This window comes from Macaca nemestrina, chromosome 8 (genome assembly GCF_043159975.1).
Source record: "Macaca nemestrina isolate mMacNem1 chromosome 8, mMacNem.hap1, whole genome shotgun sequence".
In the NCBI taxonomy this organism is placed as follows: domain Eukaryota; kingdom Metazoa; phylum Chordata; class Mammalia; order Primates; family Cercopithecidae; genus Macaca; species Macaca nemestrina.
Window position 1 is genome coordinate 66,457,790 of NC_092132.1, and position 20,285 is coordinate 66,478,074.

Sequence of the window (20,285 nt, forward strand, 5' to 3'; positions counted from 1 at the left end):
TTTTAAGAATTTTAGCTCTTACGTTAAGTCTTTGATCTATTTTGAGTTAATTTTCAATATGGCATAAAGTAAGGGTTTAACCTTGTTGTTTTGCATGTGGATATGCAGCTTTCCTAACAATGTTGTTTGAAAAAACTGCCTTTTCCCCCTTGAATGGCCTTAGTATTCTTGCTGAAAATTATTTGATCATATATGTGAGGGTTTATTTCCAGGCACTCTATTCGATTACACTGTTCTATGGGTCTGTCTTTATGCCAAAACCCCACCGTTTTGATTACTACAGATTTGTCATAAGCTATGAAACCATAGGGTGTGAGACTTTCAACTTTGTTCCTCTTTATCTAGATGGTTTTGGTTTTGGCTATTTAGAGTGCCTTCAGATTCCATATAAATATTAAAATGGATTTTTCTATTTCTGCAAAAACAAAAAATTCCTACAGCATTAGTATTTTGTTGTAATTGCATTGAATCTGTAAGTCACTTTGGGTGTTGTTGCCATGTTAACAATATTAATTCTTTCAGTCTTCATGATAAGTTTCTACAAGAGGTTTTCTTTAATTTTTTTTTTCGGTAATCTCGTAGTTTTCAGTGTACAAATCTTTTGCCTTCTTGGTTAATTGTGTTTTTAATTATTTTCTTCTTTTTGATGCTATGATACATGAAATTGTTTTCTTAATCTCTTTTTGAATTGTTCACTGTTAACATATAGAAATGTCAGTGATTTCGTGGGTTGATTTTGCATCCTACAACTTTGCTAAATTTGTTGATTAGTTCTAACAGTGTATATGTGTTTGTGTGAGAGAGAGAGAGACAGGGAGAGATCTTTAGAAATTTCTACATTTAACACTATGTCATCTGCAATAAATTTAGTTTTTCCTCCCCAATTTGGATTTATTTACTTATTTTCCTTGCCCAATTCTCTGAATATAACTTCCAGTAGTACGTTGAATAGAAGTGGCATGATGGGCATCCTTGCCTTTTTTCTGATTTTAAAGGGAAAGTTTTCAGTCTCTCACCATAGAATATATTAGTTATTGCAGATTTTTCATATATGGTCTTTATTATGTTTTCTTTGTTATAGAGATTTAAGAATTCAGGGGAGAAATAATTCCAAAAGGATACTTGATTTTTTTTTTTTAATTTCACTAAATAGAAACCTGAGATACCAGCTGGCCATGTACAGTGTATCATTAGGAGAACTGGCATAAATTATAATGGCTGGGATAACCAAACCTGATTTCCAAGGATTGAGCAGGAAAATATAAGAGGAAAACCTGAAGAGAATGATACAGTAAGTATTTCATATTATAAAAATAATATGCTGCTCTTCCATTATAAATTCTCAACAGACAACAGAATTAACACTTCAATCCACAACCATTATTTTAATCCCTCCTTTCTACTCCTGCCCTGCCAATCACCACCACTATCCTAATTTGTAGCATATCAAGAGGTATGCCCGGCATACCTCTTCCACTGCCATAATTAGTAGAAGAGTTTGACCAGATATCATTGCTATATCCATGAAAGACCAGTAAGGGCACAGATTCCTCAGGAATGAAAAATTAGGCTACTTCATAAGACAAAGAACCTCAGTCAACCAAGGTGCGAGGAAGGTGCTAAGGCAAAGGAAAAATGAGTCGTGTACTACACTGAAGAAAGTTATAAATAAGCTAGCTTACTTAGGGTTAGAAATAATTACTGAGAGAAATGGAAACCACAGCCTCCACTTGTGTTTACTAGCTTGTTCTAATGTATAACTAGTTTCGTTTCTGTTCTTCATTCATCTTCTACTATTTTATTAGGGTGCACTGGCAGGCAGTGTTACATTTTCATGTGGTTTATAGTTTGTAGTATATCAAGATGAGATCTTGCCCAGATAAAGGAGGCAAGGATATTCCTGTGTAGACATTGGTCTTGGAGAACAGATTTAGGGACCATAATCCCTGGGAGTGGCATTGGGCGCAACGTGGGAAAACTCTTACTTAAGAACAGAGAATGGCTGCAGGTATGCATAATATTATAGCATAATAGTGGGATTTTTCCTACTGTACAAGAATTGATGACTGAACCTAAACCTGAAGAGAATGATACACTATTTCATATTATAAAAATAACTGAATGCTGCTCTTCCGTTATGAATTCTCGACAGACAACAGAACTAACACTTCAATCCACAACCATCATCTTAATGCCTCCTTTATACTCCTGCCCTGCCAATCACCACCACTATCCTAATTTGTAGCATATCAAGATGAGATCTTACTCAGATATAGAGGCAAAGATATTCTGTGTAGATGCTAGTCTTGGATAATAGATTTAGAGACCATCATCTCTGGAGGTGGCATTGGGTGCAAAATGGGAAAGCTCTTACTTGAAAACAGAGAATGGCTGCAGGTATATATGAGATTATAGTGTGATAGTATATTAATGGATCAAAGGAATATAGATAGTATATAGACTGAGCAAGAAGAGAAAAAGAGAGTAAGAATTATAAGGTAAGAGGTTATTCTCTCCTCTCCCTGAAGCCAAATGTGGGTTGGAGTAGAGATGATGAGAGGGATGGATCCAAGAGAAAGAATCTGGACAAAATATAGACAGGAAAAACTCAGTTTATATTTAGATTACATTCCATTAAATGAATTTCACCATTCAAGAAATATTTACTTAGTTCTTACACAGGCACTGTGCTTATTCCTGAGGATAACAATGAAAAACATAGAAACATAGAAAATGGAAGAGACAGACCAGTAAATAAAAATAATTATAACGCAGCATGAGATGTGCAGAGCATCAGGAAGCACAGAAGAAAATTATACAAAACCCACCCTCCTAAACCGGGACAGAGAAGGCATCCAAGATGTATTAATCAAATACGCCTTGAAGAACAAAAACTCAATTATCAGTCAGGAAGAGAAATAACCATTCTAGAAAAAAAGAGAATGGAGGTGGAAGTTGGATTGCATGTTTGGAGAGCCTTTCTTTTTTATCTAAAGAATTTGATTTTTTTTTTTTTCTGAAGGAATACTAGAGAATTTAAACAGAATAATAACATGGTGGTATATAATCTTAAATAGGTCACTCTAGCAACAAGTTTCTCAACTTCCCCTAGCTTCTTTGTTGTGTATAAAATAGGGATAATAATATTTATCTCAGAAAGTCACTAAAAAGATAAAATATAATCAACTATAAACTGATTTACCTGTAGTCTCACTTGCACCGACTAGGTCTTCACAGAACGTTAGCCTTCTCCCCATCACTTTTTCTTGTTTTTAATAGAAACATGTAGAACAGAAAAATGGGCATCAGGCTAGCTAAACAGATGTTTCTTAATACCAGAAATAGGTATGTGATAATGTATTTATTTTCTGTTTCTTTGAGAGCTTCGCTTAAAGAAAAATAAACTAAAATAAGCTCTCTTCATTAGATACAACCCTTTTGTTGTTGTTGTTTGTTTGTTTTTTGTTTGTTTGTTTGTTTGACGGAGTCTTGCTCTGTGGCCCAGGCTGGAGTGCAGCCGCGAGATCTCAGCTCTCTGCAAGCCCCGCCTCCAGGGTTCAAGCCATTCTCCTGCCTCAGCCTCCTGAGTAGGTGAGACTACAGGCGCCCACCACCATACCTGGCTAATTTTTTGTATTTTCAGTAGAGACGGGGTTAGCCAGGATGGTCTCCATATCCTGACCTCGTGATCCGCCCGCCTCAGCCTCCCAAAGTGCTGGGATTACAGGCGTGAGCCACAACACCCGGCCCAGATACACCCTTGTTTTAACCATAAAGAACATTTGTAAATTATGCCACAGTTTTGATTTATTACACAGAATTGTGATTTCCTGTATATGTGTTGATATGGTTTGGCTGTGTCTCCACCCAAATTTCATCTTGAATTGTAATCCCCATAATTCCTGTACTCCCCACCTGTCAAGGGAGAGACCAAGTGGAGGTAATTGAATCATGGGGCAGTTTTCCCCATGCTGTTCTTGTGATAGTGAGTGAGTTCTCATGAGATCTGATGGTTTTATAAGTTTTTGGCAAGTTCCTCCTTTGGTCATCCTCCTTTCTGCCTCCTTGTGAAGAAGGTGTCTGCCTCCCCTTTGCCTTCCACCATGATCGTAAGTTTCCTGAGGCCTCCCCAGCCACATGGAACTGTGAATCAATTAAAACTCTTCCCTTTTTAAATTACCGAGTCTCAAGCAGTTCGTTATAGCAGTGTGGAAACGAACTAACGAATTTGTCTCTCTTCCTATCTAGACTATAAATGCTTTGAGATCAGAAACTGAATATATAACATTCCTATTTCAGAACTTTTATTGTGCATTTTAAATTGTATATGATGACATCAAGCACACAGGATTTGAGAGATATTAACGTAATCCTCTTTCTTGTTTTGTACACATTACATCTTTATCTGTTTCCCCAACCTCCAGTGCAATACAGCCCTGTTCCTGTGAGCATTCATTCTCCTACTTCAAAAGTGTAGCTTTCCAATGTATCACCTGTATGATTATGTGTGTGCATGTGTCCTTAAACAGCCTACAGTATTGTTTGACATATGCATTTTAAATCCTGATTCTTATTCTGCCACTTACTTCACACAATTTTATTATTTTTGAACACACCATTTGATCTATATTTATTAATGTACATTGAATTCTTTGCTTTTGACAGATGTATTATACCCCAATATATGTAGATACTTCATGTTATGTATCTTTTATCTGATTCGTTTGTGTTTCTTTTGCTATTTCATGCAATGTTGCCATGAATATCTTTGTACACATCTTATTTAGTAAATCTCATATTGGACAGTCATTATTTCTTTAAAAATCTGTCAAAGACAGAGTTGAGGGTTTTTTTTTTCTTGTCTAATAATTTTTACTAAACCCACCAAACTGAAAATGTTTTCATCCGGAAATTGGAAAAGCAGAAAAATTTATGAACTTTATCCACAAAATACAGTACCTAGGGTGGAGAAGGAAGGTAGCACAAGGAACTATATCTCCCTTGGTAATTAGTACCCCCTGAAATATGGAGGTAATCCTGTCAATCTTTTTCATTGTAGAGAAGCATCTACTCTGTAGGAACTTCATAGATGGAGAAGTAGATGTAGCAGAAATTTTAGAACTACATTCTGCAAAAGAGTAGCAGCTCCATGAAGATATTCAGCCCTTAAAATGTGGCTAATGTATCGTAGAACGTAGAATTTTTTTAATTGAGAAATGAAAATTGTACATATTTACCTTGTACAATATGTGGTTTAAAAAGGTGTATACGTTACAGAAAAGGCTAAATAGAACTTATTAACATATGCACTATCTCACATATTTATCATTTTTGGGGAAGAGAAGACTTAAAATCTACTCAGATATTAATATACAAGTCACCATATTCTCCAATAGACCTCTTGAACTTACTCTGTCTGTCTAATGGAAATTTTAAATCCTTTGATGGACATCTCTGGCTTTGTATCAGGGTAATGCTGGCCTTGTAAAAGGAGTTTGGAAGTACTCTCTGCTCTTAATTTTTTAAGATTTTTAGAAGGATTGGTATTAGTTCTTCTTTAAATGTTCAGTAGAAATCAGCAGTCAGGCCATCAGGTCCTGGGTTTTTCTTTCATGGAAGGCATAATTAATGATTCGATCTCCTTATTGTTTGTTGGGCTATTCAAATTTTCTATTCCTTTATTTATTTATTTATTTAGAGATGGAGTTTTGCTTTGTCACCCAGGCTGGAATGCAGTGGCGCAATCTTGGCTCACTGCAACCTCCACCTCCCAGGCTCAAGTGATTCTTCTTTCTCCTGCCTCAGCCTTCCGAGTAGCTGAGATTATAGGTGCCCACCACCATGTCTGGCTAATTTGTTTGTCCTTTTAATAGAGACGTGGTTTCACCATGTTGGCCAGGCTGGTCTCGAACTCCTAACTTCAGGTGATCCACCCGCCTCAGCCTCCCAAAGTGCTGGGATTATAGGCATGAGCCACCACACCTGGCCATTATTTATTTCTCATTGGAGATGTTCATCAAAGGGGTGACAGCTCCCCTCGTCAGTCCTAGTAACCACACTTCCACTATCTTCCATGAGTTCAACTTGCTAATGTTCTGTTTATAAATGAGACTGTGTGGTACTTGTCTTTTTGTGCTTGGTTTATTTCACTTCACATAATGTCTTCCCGGTTCATCCATGTTGTTGCAAATGGCATGATTTCTCCCTTTTTTAAGGGTGAATAGTATTTTCTTGAATCTGTACCACATTTTCTTTATCCATTTATTCACTTACGAACATTTAGGTTGATTTTATATTTTGACTATGTGAATAATACTGCAGTGAACATAAGAGTGCATATATTTCTTTGACAATAAATGTACCACATTTATTGATTTTATTTCCCTTGGATGTATAATCAATTGTAGAATTGCTGGATTATATGGTAGTTCTATTTTTGAGTTTCTGAGAAACCTCCATACTGTTTTTCATAATTTAATTTAATTCCCATTTAAATTCCCATCAACAATGTGTGAGAGTTCCCTTTTCTATACATTACCTCCAACATTTGGCATATTTTGTCTTTTTGATAACAGCCATTCTAATGGTGGCGAGATGATATATCTCTGTGGTTTTACTTCATATTTCTGTTATGATTAGTGAGCTTGAGCATTTTTCTATTTAACTGTTGGCCACTTGTATGTCTTCTTTGGAGAACTGTCTCTTCAGATCCTTTGCCCATTTGTTTGCCCACTATTGAGTTAGTCAAGTTCCTTACATATGTTGATCATTAACCCCTTATCAGACGTATTATATGTTTTGCAGATATTTTCTCCCATTCTGTACATTGTCTCTTTGCACTGTTGATTGTTTTGTTGGGCTGTGCACAATCTTTTTAATTTGATATAATTCCATTTTTCTAGTTTTGCTTTTGTTGTCTGTGCTCTCAGCTTTATATCCAAAATATCATCACCCAGAACAATGTCATGGAGTTTTTCCCATACGTTTTCTTTTAGTAGTTTTATGTTTTAAGTCTTATATTTATGCCTTGAATTCATTTTGAGTTAATTTTGTATATGGTGTGGGATTACAGTCAAATTTCATTCCTGCTCATGTAGCTATCCAACTGTCCCAACATCACTAATGGAAGAGGCTCTTTTTCCCCATTATGTATTCCTAGAAACTTAAAAAAAATTAACTGTAAATGTAAGGATTTATTTCTGTGATCTCCAATTTATTTCATTGATCTATGCGTCTGTTTTTATGACAGTACCTTGATATTTTGGCAACAATAGCTTTGTATAATAGTGTATTTTGAAGTCAGGTAGTGAAAGCCTTCCAGCTTTGTTCTTTTCATTCAAGATTATTTTGGTCATTTGAGTTCCTTTTTGTTTTCATGGAAAGTTTAAGACTGATTTTTTCCATTTGTGTGAAATAATGTCACTGGAATTTTGATAGGCATTGCTTTAGGTTGGATGGACATTTTAAGAATATTAATTATTTCAATCCATGGATGTGGTGTATCTTTCCATTTATTTGTGTCCTCTAATTTATTTAGTCAATGCCTTATATTTTTTGGCATACAGGTCTTTCAGCTCCTTGGTTAAACTTATTCTTAAGTTTTTATTTATTTATTATTTTGGCAGCATTTGTGTATAAGGTTTGGGATTGTTTTCTGGATTTCTTTTTACAAATAGTTCATCGTTAGGTTATAGAAATGCTACTGAATTGGTATGTTGATTTCATATCCTGCAACTTACTGAATTTGTTTATGTGTCCTAACAGTTTTTTGGAGGAGTTGTTAAGGTTTTCCATATATAAGGTCATGTTGTCTGCAAACAGGGATAATTTAACTTATTTCTTGCCAATATAAATGCCTTTTATTTCTTTCTCTTGCCTAATTGCTCTAGCTAGGGCTTCCAGCACTATGTCAAGCAGAAGAAATGAGAGTGGACATCTTTGTCTTGTCCTCATCTCACAGCAAAAGCTTTCATCTTTTCACTGTTGAGTATAATGTTAGCTTTTGGCTTGTCATGTATGACCATTATTTTATATTCCTTCCACTCTTAATTCATTGAGAGTTTGTCAAATACTTTGTCTGCATCTGTTGAATTGATCACATGGTTTTTGGTCTTCATTTTGTTAATGTAGTGTACCACATTTATAGATTTGCATATGTTGAATTATCCTTGCATCTATGGGACAAATCCTACTTAATTATGGTGAATAATCCTTTTAAAATGTTGCTGAATTCAGCATGCTAAGTACTTTCTTGAGGATTTTTGTATCTATGTTCATTACGGATATTTGCCTGTGATTTTCTTTTCTTGTAGTGTCCTTGTCTGACCTTGTTATCAGGGTAATGCTGGCCTTGTAAATGGATTTTGGAAGTACTCCCTGCTCTTAATTTTTTGAAGGACTTTAGAAAAATTGGTATTAGTTCTACTCTAAATGTTCAGTAGAAATCGGCAATTAGTCCATCAGGTCCTGGACTTTTCTTTGATAGAAGACATAATTACTGATTCAACCTCCGTATTTTTTGTTGGGCTGTTCAGATTTTCTGTTTCTTTATGACTCAGTCTTGCTAGGTTCCACATGTAGCAATTTCTTCATTTCTTAATGTTATGTAATTTTTGACATAGAATTGTTCAGGGAGTAGATTTTTAATTTTATTTAATTTAAATTTTAAAACTGATATCTTATTAGAAAAATTTTAAGTATATTAGGAATGCCTTAGGTATATAAATCTTCTTTTTTGACTGTAAATTTTATTCAATCTAAATACAGATCAAGTATTTCCAATAAAGTTTAACCTTCAAAATTAAATGTGCTATAAGTGTAATATGTACAAGATTGCAAAGTAAAATGATGTGAAATTTTGTATTTTGTACAAATTTTGTACATGAAATTTTGATTACATGTACAAATGATACCATTTTGGATATAGTCATTCAATATAACATATTTTAAATTAATGTTACCTGCTTCTTTTGACTTTTTAAAGGGTGATTACTATAAAATTTTAAACTACATATGTGGCTTGCCTTATATATTCATTGGACATGCTGCTATATCAATATCACATCAAAATAGATAATTTTGCAGGTGAGAAAAGCAAAGTTCAAAGATGTTAAGGGCTTGTCCAAGATCACACACCTAGTCAGAGTCAAGACCAGGTTCTAGAGTTAGTGACTTCCGGTTCAGATTTTCTGGAAAATAAAATACCTTGATGGTCAACTGCTTAATGCTGTGCTGTATCAGAGTGGAGAAAGTTTCAGCAATAACTTTATATTGATGTTGCTGTATTTTTTATTTTTATATATACTGAAAGAGTAATTATCAGAAGAGCCATAAATTTTATGCTGTAGTACTGTTTAATTTTAATCTCAAATGGAATCAAACCATGCACTAATTTGTTCTTGTTACACAAATTTGGGCTAGCTCAACAGAAATTCGTGAAAATTTTATTTGTCTGAATAAGTAAATCTCTATTTCTTTTCTTTGTTTAAGAAGAAAAGAGCTTTAATTAATTCTTTCTTCCTTTCATCTGGGAGTAATTGCAATTGCTTTGTGTTGGCTTCCTGTTATTGTCATTGCATAATAACCTTAAAAGAAAAGTCTTATAACGTCCAGAATGACTCATCAGTATAAAATGACCAACTCTTTCATTTATAAGATGCTGTAAAAATATACTTTTCCCTAAATGCTCATATTTCCACTCCAGGTAACATCAAATTTGTTCCAAGAATACATATAGAGGCGCTCTATTAGTTTTCTAATTTGCAGGGTTTTCTTTAATCTTCCACTTTCCTCTCTCTCGTTCCTGCTCTCTACACACAAAATGAAATATAGTGGAGTCCATACTTCAAGGGCTGCTGAATGCTGCAATTAGGAAAGCTCAATGCTTGAAGCTCCTTTCAAAATACTTAGATGTAATAATGCTTAAGAAAAGCATGAGGGAATAAAGAGATGAACATTTCTCTACAGAGTCGCTTTCCCTGAAAAAAAAAAAAAGTAATAAAAATAAAAAACCTGAGCAAAACCCAGAAGTTTCAGAGTTGCAATTTAAATCTTGGCTATAGTGGCAATAGTTCTAATACTAATTACAAATTTTTAATAAGACAAATAGGTGCACTAAAACAAAATATTTTTGTTAGAGATCAAGTTGACAACTTATACAAACTGTTGTACACTGAGATCTATAAATGTTTCCTGCTGACATAGTAGGCATGGCAGGGACATTTAATGGCTGCTGAATTAATGTCCATGAGCTTTCTCACATTTCCTAGCCCCTTGCAGTTATGGGAGGTTACATGGCTGGTTCTGTCCAATGGGCTGTAATGTGTTAATTCCAGGCCATGTCTTGTAAAACTGGAAGGTATCTGTGATGGTTTGGGTTGACTGTGTTAACTAAGCTAGGAATATGTTTTGAAGACTTTTCTTTATTTTGTGATTCTGAGTTAGATTTGGCAAGAAATTCACATAAGGTTTAAAAGTCAGAAATAAATTGTTGCCGTCTCTTTCTGAAGGTCTTAGTGATTAGATGCAGCGAAAGATTTATGGAGGATGGGGTCTATGGGTTTCAGCTTGTCCTCACACTTCACCCTCCACATCTATCTCTCCTTCTTGACTGCTGAGATAAATGGGAAACCCAGGTCAACTACCAAGTGTAGAGGTGGCAGCCTTCCACACGAATTTCCAGCAGGAGAATCCAGTGGTTTCTGTGAGGAGAAACAGTTGAGGCAGTTTTAGCAGGTCTAGGATTGGCCAGTTTGAATAACTGCAGCAGGTTCTGGGGTGTAGAAGCTGTCTCCAGTTCCTGGAGTGGTTGGGGCAGGGAAATAGTGGCCCACAATATAAGAACCTGATAAAAGAGGTGAGAAGAGTGGTGGGCTCCAGCAAGTGAGCTGTTTACCATCTCCAGGAGCTGGGTAGCCCTGAAAGGGACAGGCTCTCCAGGATCAGCAAGTCCCCAGATGTCAAAACATCAGAAACACATGATTAAGACTCCCAGATAGAGAAGCTCTACAGCAGGCATAGTCAACACAAACTTGGAGAGAAACCCTTCATTCCATCCAGAGTGCAAGACACATGGAAACAAAGCAAATCATATAAATAAAAAAATTAAATAAGAAAATCTTTATAATACGAACTATCTAACTTCCAGTCTCAATACCTAAATATATCATAAACTATAAGTATAAACATACATTTCATTTGTTTTAGACATTCTTATATATGTATAGTTTCCTATATAACTATCTTGTTTACCTAAAACTCTTTTTTAAGATCTTTGCACATCAGCTCATATATATTATATATACCCACATGTTATTTATATATATATATATATAAAAACATGTGTGTATATAGGATTGAATAACTCTTGGCAAATATGTATGACCATTTATGTAAGATAAATTCTTAGAATTGCAATTACTGAGTAAATGGATGATGTCCACACATTAAATTTTGATAGATAATGCTAATCTGACCCCCTTCAAAGAACATGAACTAAATTACATTTTATTCAATATTACTAAGAGTCCTCTTATTTATCTATATCCCCGAAAGCCTTGAAAGTCAGAGACTAAAAGGGGAAAACTGCCTAAATATATAACACCCTGTATGATCTGGGTAATGTTAACACAGACCCCTTTACCAAATCTTTACATAATTAAATGAGATTAAGCTTTGAAATCTGAGTGACAAAGTTTTGGACCAATAAAAGCAAATACTCACTTCATACAATGTGTACTAAAAATCAGGGATCTTGCTATCTTCAAAAGACAGCATTGTCAGAAAATATAAGTTAATTTAAAACAGATTTGAAAAAAAAATTACGATGGCTTCTGAGAGAAATTGAGCTCTGCAGAAAAGCTGATTGTGACTTTCTCCAGCTTATCTTTCCACAGTTCTGTATAGGGAACAGAATATTCTTCTGTATGCCTAATTTACGTTTAGATCTTTGGTTTACTGAATAGTTAATTATGTAATTGACAGGAATAAACGGCAAAATTTAAAATAATTTTAGTTTGCCAAAATAAATTTTAAAATGACACTAAATAAAAGAATCAAAAATGTGACACTAAAATTCACACTGTTGGCATGGTTGGCAAATGGAAAACATCTTTAAAACTAATTCTTTGTCAACTTTTTATTGCCTAATCCCTCACTTCTGTTTAGATTTTCTAAAATAAATATGATGTTTCTGGGACTGAGAAATTACTTTCCATAGCTGATGATTCACTGGAGGTTACCTTCTTCCAGCTCTTTCCCTTAGACACACAAATTCTTTTTACTTCAGTGTGAACTTCTTTTCACGGCAGGAGGGGGGATACACTAAGCTGATCTCTTATAATAAACAATATCTACTCATCTCCAGTTCCTTGGGTGCCCCTTGCCCTGTAAGATCAGATGATTGGGTCTCAACCAAAGCATAACCAAGAATGATTTTAGGGTCAAAAATACATCTTTTCCAAGTATTTGGAGGCTAACAGTGACAATCAGGCAGAAGACATTTCTCTGTAGCCTGACCTTGAGATGCCAAAGAAGAAGTTGAAAAAAGAGGTGCTCACATGTATTTGAAAATGGATACTGACTTTTCCAGGCAGGCTCTAGTTTGCCCCTCTTAAAATATGTGTATAGTACAGGCTGATTTTTTTTCCAATTTAGCAGCCTCATAGTCAAGTGGGGAGTAGAATAACTTTTTCATCCTATTAATTGGGCAAATATAAGATGGAGAAAGAGCAGATTATTTTTGTCTCACTTTAGCAAGTCACATTACTCTTGATAACTTTAGGAGAAAGGGAGAGCTTACATATTACAATATGTCTTGTGCTGCATTAAAAATCTACAGAATTGACATTTCAGAAACTCCTATGCTAAAATAACATAATCAGAGTAGGTTTGAGGAGGAAAAAATGATGCCTAAGAAAATATATATTTCTTTCTAGAGAGATTTATTTTCTCAAAATGATTCATTGAAAAAAAATGTTGTCTGGCCATATCTCATATGTCTCAAAACTAGTATTATGTACATGGTTTTTAGGAAACTGGTAAATGCTCACAAGAACTTATAATCCAAGGAACCTTGGCCTGCATGTAAGGAGATAGGAATTCTACCTGTACATGTAACACTGTGTGCACATTTGACCACACATATCTCTTACAAAACTTACCAGCTTACCAAGAGAAAGAGACACTTGCTCTATCTTTGTTCATAAATTTATCCCTAGTCACTAGCACATTAGTGCTTAATATACATTAGCTGAATGATATAAACATTAGCTAGTTATACTTTTCTAATTTGAAAAACTTCTGTTAGAAATGTACAGGCAGAAGAACAGTAAAAACAAAAAGTTGAACTCAACAGCACCATCAATCAAATAGACATAATTAACATATATGACTACTTCATCCAACAACAGAATATACACTCATCTCAAGTTCCCACGGAACATTCACCGAGATAGACCACATACTGAGCTATAAGACACATCTTAATAAATTTAAGATAATAAAATTATATGTCTTATCTCAGACTACAATGGATTTAAAGTAAAAATCAATGACAGAAAGATAGCTGAAAAAATCCCCCAACACTTGGAGAATAAAGAATGCATTTCTAAATAACACATGAGTTAAAATGAAAGTTCAATAGAAATTTTAAGTATTTTGCATTCAGTGAAAATAAAAATACGACATCTAAATGTGTGGATGCAGCAAAAGAAGTGCTTGCAGGGAAATTTATGGTGTTTATTGCATATATTAGAAAAGAAGAGAGATCTAAAAACCATGTTTCCACTTTAGGAAACTAGAAAAAGAAGAGCAAACTACATCGAAAGTAGAAGAAAATAAAAAAGTAAGAAGTAAGAAGAAAATAACTGATAAAAATTAGAGCAGAAATTAATGACATAGATTAGACAGGAAGTCAATTGAGATTGAGACAGGAAGTCAATAAAGAAAATCAAGAAAATCAAAAGTTTACTCTTTGAAAAGATAAATGAGATGGGTAAGTCTGTAACCAGGCAACAAAAATGAGAGAAAACACAAATTACTAATATAATAAATGAACAAAGGAACATTACTACAGAGGCCATGGACATTAAAAGAATAATAAAGAAATACCATGAACAACTCTGTACCCACAAATTTGATAGCCTAAATGAAATGGGCCAATATATACCTAATGTAAATGACGAGTTAATGGGTGCAGCACACCAACATGGCTCATGTATACATAGGTAACAAACCTGCACATTGTGCACATGTACCCTAGAACTTAAAGTATAATAATAATAATAAAAAAACACAATGTGTCAAACTCATATAAGAAGAAACAGACAATCTGAACAGGCTTATGTATATTAAAGTAATTGAATTGATAGTTAATAACCTTCCAAAACAGAAAACACCAGGCCCAGATAGGTACATTGATGAATCCTACCAAACATTTAATGAGTAAATTATACCAGTTCTCTACAATGTATTTCAGAAGATGGAAGCAGAGAGAATACTTCGTAACTCACCATGTGAGACCAGCATTACCCTAATACAAAAACAAAAACATTACAAGAAGTAAAAGTAACACATCAGTATCTGTAATGAATATAGATATAAAAATTCTTAACCAAAAATTAGCAAATCGAATCTAACAATGTATAAAAAGAATTATACACCACGATCAAGTTGGATTTATCCCAGATATGCAAGACTGATTCAATATTTGAAAATTAATTGATATAATTGATTACATCAACATGCTAAAGAAGGAATATCATATTATCATATAAGTAGACATGGAAAGAGTATTTGACAAAATCCAACACCTATTCACAATAAAATCTTGCAGAAACTAGGAATAAATGAAATCGTCCTCTGCTTGATAGAGAACATCTACTAAAAACTAAAAACCTACAGCTAACATCACACTTAATGATGAGAAATTAGAAGCTTTCCCACTCAGGTAAGGAACAAAGCAAGGATGTCCCCTCCCACCACTCCTTTTAACATCATATTGGAAGTCCTATCTAATGCAATAAGACAAGAAACAAATATGAAAACTATATAGGTTAAGAAGGGAGAACTAAAATTGTTTTTGTTTGCTGATAACAGGATTATCTGTGTAGAAAATCTGAAAGGCAAAAAACAAACAAACAAAAACTGGAACTGATAAGCAATTGTGACAGGTTTGCAAGATATAAGGTTAATATAAAAAAGTCAATCTCTTCCCTATTTACCAGAAATCAACAAGCGAAACTTTAAATTAAAAACACATTACCATGTATATTACCATCCCCCAAAATGAAATACTTAGGTGTACATCTTAACAAAATATGTATAAGATCTGTATATGGAAAACTGCAAAATCTTAATTAAAAAAGAAGAGAAAAACTAAATAAATGAGGAGAATATTCTATGTTCATGGATAGGAAGACTCAATATTGTCAAAATGTAGGTTCTTCTCAAACTGATCTATAGATTTAGTGCAATGCCAATCAAAATCTGGGCAAGTTATTTTGTGGATATTGACAAACTAATTTTAAAGTTTATATTGGGAGGCAAAAGATCAAGAATAACCAACTTAATATGGAAGGAGAAAAACAATGTTGGAAGACTGACACTATCAATTTTAAGACTTACAATGAAAGTATCATACTCCATTGTGGTACGGACCAAAAAAAAAAAAAAAAAAAAAGTCAATAGAGTAGAATAGAGAGCTCAGAAATAGGCTCACACAAATACAGTAAAATCATCCTTGACAAAGATGAAAAGGCAATACAATGGAGAAAAGATAGTCTTTACAATAAATCATGCTGGGACAACTGTATGTTCACATGCAAAAAGAAATCCTTGACATAGACCTTGCACTCTTTACAAAAATTAACTCAAAATGGATCATAGACCCTAATGTAAAAAGCAAAGCTATAAAACTGCTTTGACAACATAGGGAAAATCTAGACAAACTTGAATATGAGACTGACCTTTTATACACAACACCAGAGTCAGAATCCATGAAATAAATAACTAATAAGCTGGATTTCAATAAAATTAAAAACTTATCTGTGAAAGACAACATCAAGAGAATGAGAAGACAAGCCAGAGGACTGGGAAAATATTTGCAAAAGATACATCCGATAAAATAATATTTTTGGCCGGTTGCAGTGGCTCACGCCTGTAATCCCAGCACTTCAGGAGGCTGAGGTGGGCAGATCACTTGAGATTAGGAGTTTGAGACAAGCCTGGCCAACCATGGCCAACATGGTGAAACCCTGTCTCTACTAAGAATACAAAAATTAGCTGGGTGCAGTGGTGGACACCTGTAATCCCAGCTCCTCAGGAGGCTAAGACAGGAGAAGCGCTTGAACCCGGGAGGCAGATGTTACAGTAAGCCAAGATTGCACCACTGCACTTCAGCCTGAGTGGCAGAGGAAGACTCCATCTCAAAAAAACAAAACAAAACAAAAAAGAATATTTTCTAAAATATACAAGGAACTCTTAAAACACAGCAATAGATATGAAGCCAGCTTTGAAAGACAAAAGCTGGAAGGAAAACACAAAAGTATTACAATGGTTATCTCTGTGACAGAATCATGGGCAATACTAATTTTATTATTTATAATATTTTCTGCATTTTCAAATGATTCTACAATTAGCCATTAATAAACTATTAATTAGCACATTAAAAAATGAGGCAAGGTATGGTGGCTTAATTCTGTAATCCCAGTACTTTGGGAGGCTGAGACAGAAGGATTTCTCAATGCCAGGAGTTCGAGATCAGCCTGGGCAGTATAGTGAGACTCAATTGCTACAAAAATTAAATTAAATTAATTTTTTTTTCTTTTTTTGAGTCAGAGTCTCACTCTGTCACCCAGGCTGCAGTGCAGTGGTGTGATCTCGGCTCACTGCATGCTCCGTCTCCTGGGTTCACGCCATTCTCCTGCCTCAGCCTCCTGAGTAGCTGGGACTACAGGCGCCCGCCACCACGCCCTGCTAATTTTTTGTAATTTTAGTAGAGATGGGGTTTCATCATGTTGGCCAGGATGGTCTTGATCTCCTGACCTCGTGATCCACCCACTTTGGCCTCCCAAAGTGCTGGGATTACAGGTGTTAGCCACTGTGCCCAGCCCAAATTAAATTAAATTTAGAAAAGAAAAAAGAAAATAAACAGCATGATTTAAAACAAAAAAACAGAACAGACACCTTGACAAATGACATATGACAACTGTAAATAAGCACGTAAAAAAGATTTCAACATTGTATGTCATTAGGGAATTACAGATTGAAACAATGGGATATCACTACACACATATTAGTGTGGCAGAAGTCCAAAACAGTTACCACCAATTGTTGACAAGACTGGGGAGCAATAGGAACTTTCATTCATTCTTGGTGGAAATGAAAAATGGTATAGTCATTTTGGAAGAGAGTTTGACCACTTCTTAAATAACTAAACATACCCTTACATGACACAGAAATTCCACTCCACTTTATTTATCCAAAGGAATTGAAAGCTTGTATCCAACTCAAAATCTGCACATGAACATTTACAGCAGCTTTTTTCATAATTGCCCAAGCTTGGAAACAACCAAGGTATCCTTTAGTAGATTAATGGAAAAATAAAGTGTGGTACATCCAGATAATGGAATATTATTCAGCTGTAAAATAAAATAAGCTATCAAGCAATGAAAATACATTGAAGAATTTTAAATGGATATTGCCAAGCAAAGGAAGCCAAATTGAAAAGTCTACATACTGTTTTATACCAAAGATATGACATTCTGGGAAGGATAAAACTATGATGGCAGTAAAAATAATTAGTGGTTGCCAGGAGATGGGTGAGAGAGGGATGAATAGGTAGAGCACAGAGGATTTTTAGGGCAGCGAACTATTCTGAATGATACTAGAAAGATAGATACATGTCCATATATATTTGGGAAAACCCATAGAATGTACAATCAAAAGTAAACCATAATGTAAGCTTTAGGCTTTGGGTGACGATGATGTGTCATGGTAGTTTTATCTATTGTAACAAACTGACCACTCTGGTGTAGGATGTTGATAATGGAGGAGGTTGTGCATCTGTGGGTGCAGAAGGTCTGTGGGAACTCTCTGTGCTTTCTGCTGTGAATTTAAAACTTCTCTAAAAATATTAATTCTGTTGAAATTTTCAAAAATAAAATTAAGGAAAGGATAATGTGCCAAATAATCAAACTTCAGCACATTGATTCTTACCTTAAGCAGAGGGACTTATGAAGCTCAGAGAAAGTTAAAAGATCAAGAAGGAACAAGAAGGGACATTAGACATATCAAAATTCAACAGTGTTTGAATCTATCTCAGAGTGATGTATTTAGCTCACTGGGGCTGATCTGGTCAAGTCAGCTAGAAAGCCTTTCCTTTCTGAATGGGGTGCAATGGTTTGAATGTGTTTCTAGAAATTCATGTTGATACGGTTTGGCTGTGTCTCCACCCAAACCTCACCTTGAGCTGTAACAATCCCCACATGTTAAGGGTTGGGCCAGGTGGAGATAACAGAATCGTGGGACTATTTTCCTCCATACTGTTTTCATGTTAGTGAATAAGTCTCTTGAGATCTGATGGTTTTATAAATGTGACTTCCCCTGTACAAGCTCTCTTGCCTGCCACCATGTAAGACCTCCCTTTGCTCTTATTTTGTTCTGCCATGATTGTGAGGCCTCATCAGCCATGTGGAACTGTGAGTCCATTAAACCTTTTTCCTTTATACATCACCCAATCTTGGGTATGTCTTTATTAACAGTGTGAGAACAGACTAATACACATGTTGAAATTTAATTCCCAGTACAACAGTATTAAGAGGTGGGGCCTCTTGATTAGGTGATTAGGCCATGAGGGCTCCATCCTCATGGATAGAAGGTGTCTTAATAAAAGCACTTGAAGGAGCAAGTTTGTTCCTTCAGCTCTTTTATCACATGCAGACACAGTGTTTTTCCCTCCTGCCTTGTCAGGACACAGCAAGAGGTGCCATGTTTGAATAAGAAAGCTTTCACCAGACTTCACATCTGCTGGTTTCTTGTTCTTGGACTTTGCAGCCTCTAGAATTGTAAGAAATAAATGCCTGTTATTATAAATTACCCAGTTAAAGGTATTTTGTTACAGCAGCAGAAACAGACTGAGACACAGGGCTTTGAATGAGTAGTGTTTACTGCAGTGACACTTTCTCAAGATATCACTGATAACAAAACTCTCTTCTTGTGATTGACACATACTTTCTTTACCTCTTGGCAGTTATTTTGATATTTATGGAAGTGTATTGTTTTAATCTAAATTTCAGAGGTCAGCCTCAACTGAGCCAATAGTTTTTAATCAGGGGTCTGCAAACTTTTTTGTAAACAGCTAGAAACTTAATATTTAGGGCTTTGCAGAAAATAGGTCTCTGTCACACCCAGCTTTGCCTTTGTAGCATGAAAATAGCTAGTGACAGTAGCAAATGAAAGAACATGGCTGTGTTCCAATATATCCTTATTTCCATAAACATGGCAGTCCAATTTGATCCAGGTTGTAGTTTGCCAAACCCTGATCTGTACAGCAAGGAGTGAGCTGGAAATATTTTTCCAGAGAGTATGGCTACTTATGAAATAACTTATTATTAATAATCCCAATGAATTTTTCCTTTTTCAAGGGAAGACAATAGTATTTAGCTCTAAAATTTTATTGCATTTAAAATTCCTTACTCTTAATAGGTAGCTCATTTTATATCTAAAATTCATCTTTTGTTGTTTTGTGTAAATCAAAGTATATTTTTAATATACTACTAAAGTTCATTACTAAAAAGTACATTGGTGTGAATGCCCATGAAATGAAGAGCATCCCCTCTAACTAGAATCTGTACCCATATACTCTTCTTTCCTTCCTCCTATAGTTGGACTGTCAGTGCTCTGTAGGCTAATCCCTCTGCTGGACACCAGAACCCATCTCTTTTGCCTGCTCAAGAACATAGATCTGGAAATTATTTCCTTTTATCTTCTAGTTTTCTTTATTTGACCTTCTCTACTGAATAATTTACATCAGAGTGTAACATGATACTTCTCTTGGAGTTAAAAAATAATAATCTTTTGATCTCTCTTTCCAAAATTGCTACTGTTCATTTCTCTGCTCTCACTGAAAATAAAAAAAAAACTCCTTCAAAGAATTGTCTGTATGTCTGAGTTTTCCAATTCTTTTCTATTCCTAAAACTATTTTTGTTGAGTTTACCAGTAACTCTCATGGTGTTAAATGCAATGGTTGATTGGAGTTTTGCAAACTGCACTTCAATGCTTTGAC

The 20,285-nt window shown here is 34.9% G+C and overlaps 1 long non-coding RNA gene across 1 annotated transcript in view; it reads left to right on the plus strand.

The window, feature by feature from the left end:
* Nucleotides 1–20,285, plus strand: part of LOC105483547 (uncharacterized) — a 47,557-nt gene that overhangs the window by 17,035 nt on the left and 10,237 nt on the right. Inside the window, exon 2 of the long non-coding RNA XR_988386.2 lies at nt 1,154–1,291. This is a non-coding gene — a long non-coding RNA (uncharacterized lncRNA). The remainder of the gene's footprint in view (nt 1–1,153; nt 1,292–20,285) is intronic.